This window comes from Octodon degus, unplaced genomic scaffold (genome assembly GCF_000260255.1).
Source record: "Octodon degus isolate 3935 unplaced genomic scaffold, OctDeg1.0 scaffold00103, whole genome shotgun sequence".
In the NCBI taxonomy this organism is placed as follows: Eukaryota; Metazoa; Chordata; class Mammalia; order Rodentia; family Octodontidae; genus Octodon; species Octodon degus.
Window position 1 is genome coordinate 7,905,459 of NW_004524679.1, and position 10,843 is coordinate 7,916,301.

Here is a 10,843-nt window from a genome sequence, read left to right on the forward strand (position 1 = left end):
ATAATTTTTAAACCAAATGGATATCTGTATTTAGATTAATAAGTAATACCAAGTGTGAGATCCATGTTTTGAGTGGCCACTTGTGGTGTGACTTTGATGATCCGAGGCTTGTCTATGATTCTAGTTGTACAGTTGCTCTTATCTGCAATCCCAATCATCCATGCTTGGTGACATTTACCATATCTGTGTAACTTTACCTCTGCATAGATCTGAGCAGCTTGCTCACGTGGTAAACAGATTATCAAGCCTATTGATGTCTCCAGGAAGGTCCCAATCATGAGGCCAAACATATTTCCACAGGCCTTGCTCACAGCAGTCATCTTCGTTGCCACAGGAAAGTTGTGAATCACAAATGATACCTCATTCTTCTGTTTTCAGGCTAGGCCTGTGCATGGCCCAAAATCGCAAAACCCGTCTTGGCAGTGGGCACATGGGTGTTGAATTTATGCATAATCCTGCAGCTGTTCTGTTGAGCAGCACCACATTCTTCATGGCTTCTTGGTATGCCTACTCCACATCTTGGGTGACTACTAGTTTAATTATTTCCACTCCTCAGGAATGTGTAGCCACTGGGGTACAGCAACAGCCACTTTCATACGGAGGCATTTTCTTAACCCACGCACATCTCTAGGTACTGCCTTTTCTGGCATGATAAATTCACTGCGTTGGCAGACTGGTGTAACGAATCCACCCAGGGTAATCCAGGAGTTTAATACTGTTTGGCCACTTGTTGCAGATGTTCCTGCTTCCACTGCTGCATCTTTAGAACACTGCATTATTACAGGTGTCACTTTATCCCTTTCCTTGTCAGTCATTTTATTACTGACTCAAGGAGCATTAGCATATTGCCATATTCTGTAACCCTCACTGCATACAGGCCACTGAGGTCACTGGCACATGCTATCCTACCCATGGTGTAAGTGTTATCCACAATAGGATAAATGTAATCTGTGATTTGAACCAAGGAAAGACGAATATCCCTCAAGGAAATTATATATATATATATATATATATATATATATATATATATATATTCCACTGCTTGATAGGTATTAATGGCCAAACAGCAGAAGTTCCAGATTCTAAGCTACAGCTGTGCTAGCACCTCTGTTGATAGGATATCTCAGTGAAGGTATGTATCTTCAAAAGCTGTTCTGGTTCATGCTTCAATTAATACTATCGCGTCTTGGCATCACAGCTCCAAGAAACTACTCATCTTTTAGGAAGTGGTTGTCTTGTAAGGATTCCAACAGTTTCTTCAGGACATCTTGAGGCACTTTGCATTGCATACCCTTTAGTTCAGTGAATCTGGTTAGCTGGAATCTTTGTTCCAGTCCATAACTTTCTGGATTAAAGGTTTCCCCAGTAGACATGGTTATGGGGACACACTCCTCACAGTTGCCATGCCTGTCCCTTTCGCACAATCAGGTGTGTTTTCTCCTTCATATTCACCAGTTCTCCTTGCACTTCCCTCTCCTCATGAGCCCGCTGGAGCACTCCCACAGTGTAATGAGTGCCAGGCACCCTTAAGCATAGCCTAAATAAAAATGAGGCTCTTATTTGCAGTGAGGCCAAGCCTGGGCGATGAGGGAGTGGGGGCCTCCTGGTGGGGGGCAGCGGGTGTGGAGCCTGACCTTTCAGGGAAGAGGCGCTGGTTGCCCTAGATTGAATAAAATAACTAAATCTTGTTTGACCTTTTTTGGGTGGATGACCATTTGTTTTCTTTCAAATGTTTAACTATTATAAATTGCTGATATAAACCTGGGTATACATAGATCCTTGTGATGTGAAGATTTAGTTCCTTAGGGAAGATTTCCAGAAGGGTTGAACTTGAGTTAAATTGGATTTTTATAACGTTAATCGTAGTAGATTGTGTACTCTACAAGGGATTGAAAGACTCTCATCTATTTCTTTCCTGTTGCTTTTGTATTTTTTCTGTGACCATGACCTTTGCCTCTCTTACATGTGCCACCATGAACTTTTCTCAGCTGATTGTGGACTAAAACCTATGTAAATATTGACCTAAAGAAACTTTTAGTGTTTTGAATACTGGCGTTGAAAATTCTGTCTTAGAAAAAAATTAACTAGGACAATCAAATTACAAGTGCATCTCATTTAAAGAATAACAAAGTGTTTATTAAAAAGGAACACACATACTTCAAATTTATATAAAGGGGTCATGACCGGGGAGATAACTCAGTAGAATAAGCGCTTGACTAACCAAAAAGAATAAATAAATAAATAAATAAATAAATAAATAAATAATAGAAAGAAATAATAGGGCCACATTTAAAGAGATGATATTACTTGGTCATTTTGCATGTGTAAGGTCAAACATATAGTGTATGAAAGAGAAAACTTAGGAGTAATTTATTTATTATTTAATTAATTTTATTGAGAAAAATTTGCAATGAGACCAGTTAAAAACCGATTAAGACAGTTTGAATAATTAACATATTGCATATTGTTGTCTTCATAGTGGTTGTTCATAGTACAAGATGCAGACATGATATCCTCTCCAAACACTATTTCTTCAAATGTTTCTTCTCATTGGATAAAGTGAAAGTAGCTGCATGTCCTGCTTTGAATATACAGATACAAAATGCTCTTCATTTATATCCCCTTACTTAGTTTATTTTCATCAGAGATGGGTATTCCATTGCCATTTAAATATTGTAAGTGCATGAATTTAGTAAAATAATCTAATGTAGTCCAATAGCCCATAATACTAGGGGGTTATCCATAGATATGCAATATCAGACGTTGACATGAGCATTTTACCTCATATTAGTATGGCTTAGCATTTTTGTCATAATGAGTTCTTTTAATATTATTATTTCTTTATAAAATCAGCAAGAGATCAACTGTATAGGGTCAGAAATTGTCCTTAAAAAGAGTTTAGTGAAACATTTTTGTCAAGAGTTCATAATTGTACAGTTTTTCTGGAGGGAAAATTTTTTTTTTAAATAATTATCTTGGGAAAGAAATAGCAATGAGACAGTTTCTAAACCAATTACTAGGACAGATTCAACAAGTAATACATTGCACATTGTTTTATTCATATTGGGTATTCATAGTGAAAGATGCAGCTATGATATCCTGTCCAAACTTTATTAGTACATATCTTACTTCTCATTGAAATAAAACAAAGTAGTTTTAGATATAAACTAAATACTTTGTATATATAAATACCAAATAGTTCTTCATTTGCATCCCTCGTTTTTGATTATGTTGTCAGAGATGTATATTCCATTGCCATGTAAATATTTTACGTGTATGAATTCAGCAAAATAATCCAATATATTTCAGTTGTCCATAAAAGTAGTGGGTTATCCGCAGGACTGGCAATGTCAGAATTTGTTGACTTGAGCCTTTCTCAGTTCAACATATTAATATGGCTTTACTTTTTATACCTCAGTTTTATACTTTTCTGTTGCATGGTTAATACCAAGATAAAATGCAACCTATCTAACAAGAAAAGTAACCTTCCTATCTGACAAGGTCAATCAAATCCCCTCAGGATTTTCCTTGGTACCCTGTACTGCAGCTTCTAGATAATATGGCTTAAATATTATACCATGTATTTATATGTTTCTGCTGGATGGTTAAGCCAAAAATAAATCAACACTGGTATAATATGAAATGAAACTTTTGTATCTGACATGTTCAGGCAAATCCCCTCTGGATTTACCCTGAAACCCTGTACCGCACTTTGTAGATCCTTTGTCAGTGTCAGCCATGTGGATGAGTCGGCAATTGTTTGACCAATATTCTCTCTGTGAAAGACTGGGAGAATGTTTTCTATCCATGTCGCTCTCCTTCAGCACACTCTACATTGTCCATCACATTCCTCTAACTTCCCTCTGAGTGTGATTTAAAAAATTCAAATAATGAAAAATGTTTAAAGGATATGAAGAAATGATTATATATTTTTACACAGAAATGTAGAGGTCTAAATATATACAGCATTATAGCAGGACAGATCAGTGAAATTTTTTCCCTTGTGTCTTTTTTTTCACACATTACTGTTTCAAAAAATAAATATTTACTTGAGTGACAGTATGGTAATAATTGGTATGTCAAGAGAAGAAGTACCTTTTTAGGAGACCAATGTGACAGGAATTCCAAGAACGACCCTTCTATTACACATTGCAAACTTCAGTGCAGTTGTTTGGTTCACAGATATCAGCATACACATTTAGTCATGGTGAGGATCTTACCAATTAACTGCTAGTTTCAAAAACCTTCTGATATTTCTCAGGATCATTGCCTTGCCCATCCAGTGAGTATAAATATATGGCTTTGCCTCTGTCATGTTTCACAGATTTTATCTTTGCCCTCTACTCATTGTCCAATCCTCAAGTTTTCGCTATCCTTTTCTGTTATACTTTTGCATTTATATTTATTCTTTTGAGTTCTTATACTAAGGAGAATTCACGATATTTACACATGTGAGTCTGGTTCTTTTCATTCATGTGTATATCTTCAGGCTGCATCCATTTAAATATAAATGTTCAAGTTTATCATTATGTATAGCTGAGGAATACACCATTGTATAGAAATACCACATCTTTTACAAACATTTCTCATTTATGGGCATCTTATTTGTTTATAAGGCTTGGCTATTACAAATTGTGCTCCTATAAACATAGGTGCACTTATATCACTATGATATGCTGTTTTCAGTTCCGGCGGGAAAATTCCCAGTAGCGGATTAGCTGGCTTTAATTGAATTTCCAGTCCTAGTTTTCTAAGGAGTCTCCACAGTGCTTTGCAAAATGGTTTTACCATGCTACATTCCCACCACCAGTGAAGAACAGTACCCTTTCCTCTACAGCCTCTCCAACATTTGTTGTTGGTTGATTTCCTTATGATAACCATTCTTTCTGATCTGAGATGGTATCTCAGCATTGTTTTAATTTGCATTTCACAGGGCTGGGGAGATGGCTCAGTACAATAAGTGCTTCCCTGGCAAGCGCAAGGGTCGGAGTTCAACCCCCGGTTCTGCAAAAAAAAAAAAAAAAAAAAAAAATTGCATTTCACATATGGCTAGTGATGTGGAGCATTTTCTCATATTTATTCACTTCTTTAATTTCATCCTCTGAAAAATGGTTGTTCATGTCGTGGTGTTTTTAATTGGATTGAAGTAATGTGGCATTTTGTATGTTTCAGTTACCTTAATGTGACATTGTTTCCTCATATTTGGGAAATTTTCTATTATTACATCTGCCCATATGCTCCTTGGTGCCATTTCTTTAACCTCTTCTTTCTCACTGATGCCTCTTAGTCTCACATTGTTCATTTTGCATCATCTTTTAGGTGTTGAATTATTCTTTATTGCATTCCAGCTGTTTTTAAGAGAAGTTTTATTACTTTTCACTAGCTGCACCAGCATTCGTGAGATCTGAAATTCTGTCTTCACTTTTACTAAAATGGTTTTGCAGGCTTGTGATGGTGATTTTAAATTTCCTATATCTCTTTCAGTCTGCTTCATGCAATCTATTTCTTTCATGTATTGCTCATTCAGGGAATCCTTCATTTTGTAGTCTCCCATATATTTTTCCATCAATGCCTTTTGTAGAAGCAGTTATTAATTCTCTTAGTACAGAGATTTTTTTGGATCAAATTTCCTCCGTATGTTTCTGCATTTGATTCTTTATTTCAGATGCTATTATTTCAGAGATTTCTTTTTAACTTCAGAAATACCTTTCTGTTGTTGTTTCTTTATTTCAGACTCTATTAATTCATATATTTCAGCTGAGCTAGTTTGCTCTGCACTTGTTGTGGATATGCATTTTGTTTCCTCCATATGTTTCTGTACTTGATTCTTTACTTCAGACGCTATCAATTCAGAGATTTCTTATTTATTTCAGAAATACATTCTGCTCTGAGTTCCTCTGTAACTTCTGCTCTTGCCTTTATTTCTGATGACATTAATTCACACATTTCTGCTGAGCTACTATCCTCTGTACTTTTTCTGGGTGGGCTCTAAGTCTGAGATTGCATTTTGCTCCATTTATTTGTCATTTTTTTAAGACTAAACTCTGATCTTGCTGCAGAACTTAGGTGCAGTTATAACCTTAGTACCTACTTAAATTCTGGTGTAAATCAACTAATTTTGATTTTATCAAGTTATGCCTATCTTGGGTCTAGTTTTTTATCCAATTCCTTCCTGCTGCAGCCCTTGCAAGTGAACCTGTTGTGCCCCCCTGTTGTTCCCCTGGCTCAAGGAACACAGGAGAGCTCAGTAACTCTCCCATTCACTATCCAAACCTGGGCTTGGGCTTGATCTGGGATTCCCTATTATGTCGCAGAAGTTTTCATTCACGGGGTTGGCTTGGGATGGGGTCTCTGGAGGGTAGAGGATTCCCATGGGCTAGGCAAAGGGTCTTATACGCTGTTTAACTCTTCTTTTCTTAGGGTAATTTGTGGAGATTAACAAAGTTTTATTGGTTATGACATAGCACTGAAAACATAACTATTACAAGTGAATCGTGCACAGAGAATACACCACCTATTTTTTTTTTACTATCACTTTGTGGTGATGAGTTGCATAAATAGAAAGAGGTAGACATATATAGGAGCTCTTTTAAAGTGTTTACCCGGTGTGGAAGTTATATACCCAATTTTGTTGCCAATCTCCTAAAGGCAGGAATGCAGACCATAGCTGCTCCTTCCAGTCTCACTTGCCACCAGGCAGAGCAGTTAGGAGACATACGAAAACATCCTGAATTTCTCCAAAATGACAGCAGCGTGGAAGATCTGTGTTTTTATCCTGCAAACTTCACATGGCAATTACAATTATTTTAGAATGCTTTGGCAGTGAGATGGCTTTTTCTGCAAACCTAAAGTCTGACAGAGTAAGGACAATGAATGTATCAGTGACACTTGAGCAGCAAAGAGGTACAATGCAAAGAAAAGAATGCAACTATGTACATGTAGCCTTCTTCATACATATAGATCCAGCAGTTAGTGAAAGTAGCATGTGTGACAGTGTGTCCACAGGAGTGTATAGATAGGTGTGTTGAAGAAACCTTTGAAAATATTGCAGCAGATTAAATATAAATACAGTAAATTTGAAAGGGAGGAGAGAAAGAGAGAGAGGGAGAGAGAGAGGGAGAGAGAGAGGGAGAGAGAGAGAGAGAGAGAGAGAGAGAGAGAGAGAGAGAGAGAGAGAGAGAGAGAATATGCTAACACCTGGGCAGTGGAATAAGATTAAGTTGTACTAAGGGAAAATTCATCATATCTTTTGCAGGGAAGACTCTGGATATAACATACTTAATGCAGAGCAATTAAACTTCAGTTTGGAGAAAGTTACTTTCGAATAGGGGGAAGGGCAGTGATGTTACAAGAATGTTGATAGCTTGCACAAAGTGAAAGCCAACATGTTTTGGAACCAATGGGAACAATGTAAAGATATTTCTTCTTCATTCGCTTGTGTTTCCTTCTTATATTTGTTTAATTTTTTGTTTGTTTGTTTTGGCATACATGCTCAACAGATAGGTCTTTACAATCTTTGCCTGGCATCAGTCTGTAAATCATTAAGAGTGTCATAGTAAATGTGAATTCTTCAAGATGTCACAAAGGTTTAAAACCCAGTCATTCAACTGTGTGAAACACTTAAAGTCCTACTCCAGGTGCTCGTTGAAGTTCTCTGGAAAGAGTCCTTTGTAAGCAGCCAAATCTATGTGCTGAAGCCAATGTGATTCCTTTACTCCCATGAGCCAGCCCGCATCCTGGTCAGCTTCTGAATCTGAGGGTACCAGCAGCCCCACGTTCCCACTTTGGAGGGTAAGTTCATCAGAATTTGGGGCCTCAAAATCATGTAGTGCTTCTACATTTTAAAGAAAGCCAGTAGAAAGATCTTGGGAGGACTGGATTGCATTAGATTCTGCCTGGGTGTCCTCCCCTGGCTTCTGCTTTGTGACCAGCTCCAGTTTATTGTTCACAGGTTCTGCAGGACCCACATCCTCAGAGCCTTCTTTGCTTTCTGCACTCTGGGCAATTTGGTGATATTCATCCCCTTCATGGATAGAAGCAGGTTTGATGATCACAGTAGGTGTTGACGTTATCCTGGTTTCCACCTCCTTCTGTGTCTGCTGCTGACTGAGGTCTGTCACTGTCTATAAGCTCGGTGGTTGCAGTGAATACTGTGGCCTTCTCTGGATTTACTATTTTTTTTGTTAGGCCTTAACGAAATTTGTTTTTATTTTTATTTTTTCCATAATTTTATTGATAACAAATAGCAATGAGACAGTTTCAAATCAAATCGGTAGGACAGTTTCAATAATTAACACACTGCATACATTCTTCTTAGTGGTTAATTGCTGTACAAGATGCAGACTGGAGATCCTAAGTTGTTTGATAATAACAATAAGCTTATCTTCTGGATGGTTAACAACCTAAGTTTGCAGACCAAAATTAGAGAAAAAGGAGGGCTGCAAGGAAAGCCAACATTTTGACCCTAACCTTCTAAGGTCAATTAAGACTCAGGACATATGAGAACTTGCACTGTAACGTCATGTAACTCGGTAGTGTCCCAAAATTTTCTGGATCTAGTCTTTCTCAGGCAGGAATAAATGCTTTCTCAGCCTCTGATTGTTTCACAGATAGCCCCTGGCTGTCACTGTGGTTGCCACAGCCACTTCAGCATCCAGTTCAGGTCCAAACAATTCCTCCTCTGCTGTTTCTTCAGCGTGTGCTTCCTGCCCAAGGTCCATCCCAACAGCAGGCATGGTGGCAGCATGTAGCTCCTCTGATGTAGGCTTTGTGGCATCATCCAGTTTAGAATCAGCCAAGTTCCAGATCACACTCTGATCTGCCTGCATTGTGAATAATGAAGTGTTTTGGGGCTGGGTGAATCCATTGAATGTAACGCCAGAGGCCAGTTGTACCAAATCATTGCTTGTTGTCCATAGGTCCCAATGCAATGCTTTAGACATGGCTGAGTGGGTCTCTCCACCAGAGACTGCCAGTGTCACTTCCGGCTTGAAAGGATCAACATCGAGATCCAGCAGAGTCTCCTCCTTGTTCACTTCAGTGACTTCATTCTGGGAAGGTTATGTCACACTGATTTCTCCTGCTGCAGCCCCTTGTTGTGGTGACTTTTGGCAGAAGTGGGACAGGTGGCCTTTGTCTGTAATGGTGACCTAGGCTGCGCTGGGGTTGTACATGCAGGTGCTAGTGTGTGATTGATAATGGCTGTCTGGCTTGGCAAGGGTGAAGGCTCCTCAGGAGGTGGTGTTGTCCTTGCAATGCCCACAGGAACTTAATCATGGGGGCACCTTGGGTGATGATTGCCTTTTTGACATCCTGATCACAAAATTTTTTCATAACTTCATAAAGCTTGTTTCAAAGTGACGCAATTTCCTTATGAAACTTGGCCTCCGAGCTGGAAACATTATTGAAAGCGTTAACATGAAATCCAATGGGTCTTGACCAAAGTGAAGATAACTCTTCTTGCTAGTAGATATTAAACTCTTTAAGCACTTTCCGTGCTTTATTAAATTCTTCTACCTTAGAGCTCTGACTTTTGTCCTTCCTCTTGGAGCTCTGCAGTGCTTCCAGATGGTGGCAGACACTGGCATATTCCACCAGCTTCCTGCTGTGTTTGACAATGCGATTTTTTATGTCAGGAAATTGGCCAAGTTAAGTAACCAGTATCATCAAGGACCCATCCACTAGGTTTTTATGGAAGTATTCCCATTATACATCATATTTCGCACCAACCATTTGCACATCATCCCACACGTAGCAGTCTGGCACATAGAATTCATGGAGGAACTCAGTGAGCATCATGGAGGTCCTTGAATGCCTTTGATCACTGATAAATACCATCAGAGCTGTCGCTGAAGCCTGGTACCCTCTGTCTCTTTCCTTTTGAAGTTATGAACATGTGCCTCAAATTGCTCATACTTATCTCACCAGCTTTCACCAGCTTCGGGAAGACCATCTCATGCACGCAGTTGAGCCACATTTTACATTCTCGGTGAAGATGTCAGTCTTGATGTCAGCCATGGTTGTGGTGACACCTCTTTTTAATACTTAAAATGCACTTTTTGCATCAACATAATTTATAATTATTTATGTGCTATCTTCTCCTGACAAGATTAACAAGCTCATATAGGAACCTGGAAACATTTTCTTTTAAATTTAGTTTTGCATGTTTAACAAAATGATGCCAGTTTTTTACAATGAACATTCTTTTCCAGGTAGAATTATTTAATTAAATTTTACATGTATATACCTTGCCAGGTTTTTGTGATATCTCCTGAGAATCACATCATAAAATTACATCATTTTAACCTACATACATGTCATTTATAACTCAGGAAATGAATAATAAATTATAGCAAAAAAATGATAAACAATTTTAAGAAACCAACCTTTTGAAATTTCAAGTAGCTGATGAGGAAGATGAAATGACTTTTAAAGCTTTAGTCAGCTTTTCTTTAGAAAATAGAAACAATATATTTTACGATAACAATGAGGAAGATGAAATATCTTGGAGTTCATTTAACTAATGAAGTTAAAGATGTTTTCAAAGAAAATTACAGTACTGCTAAAAAAGTGATCTTAGAGAATTTCGTAAAATGGAAAACTATTCCATGCTAATGGATAGGAAGAAACCATATTGAGAAGATGACCATACTCCCAAAATTGCTGTACAGATTAATGTATTCCCTATCAAATTATGACCAACAAAATTCACACAGCTAGACAAGTCTTGCCTTAAATTTATCTGGAACTAGAAAATACCCATAATAGTAAAGGCGATCCTGGGCAATAAAGGCAAGGCAAGAGGTATTACAATTCCTGACTTCAAATTATACTACAAGACTAC

At 38.0% G+C, this 10,843-nt stretch overlaps 2 pseudogenes; both read right to left on the reverse strand.

Moving 5' to 3' along the window:
- Window positions 1–35: 35 nt before the first annotated feature.
- Window positions 36–1,373, reverse strand: LOC101582750 (annotated as a pseudogene).
- Window positions 1,374–7,628: 6,255 nt separating this feature from the next.
- On the reverse strand, window positions 7,629–10,017 carry LOC101583161 (annotated as a pseudogene).
- Between the last annotated feature and the right edge of the window lie 826 nt (window positions 10,018–10,843).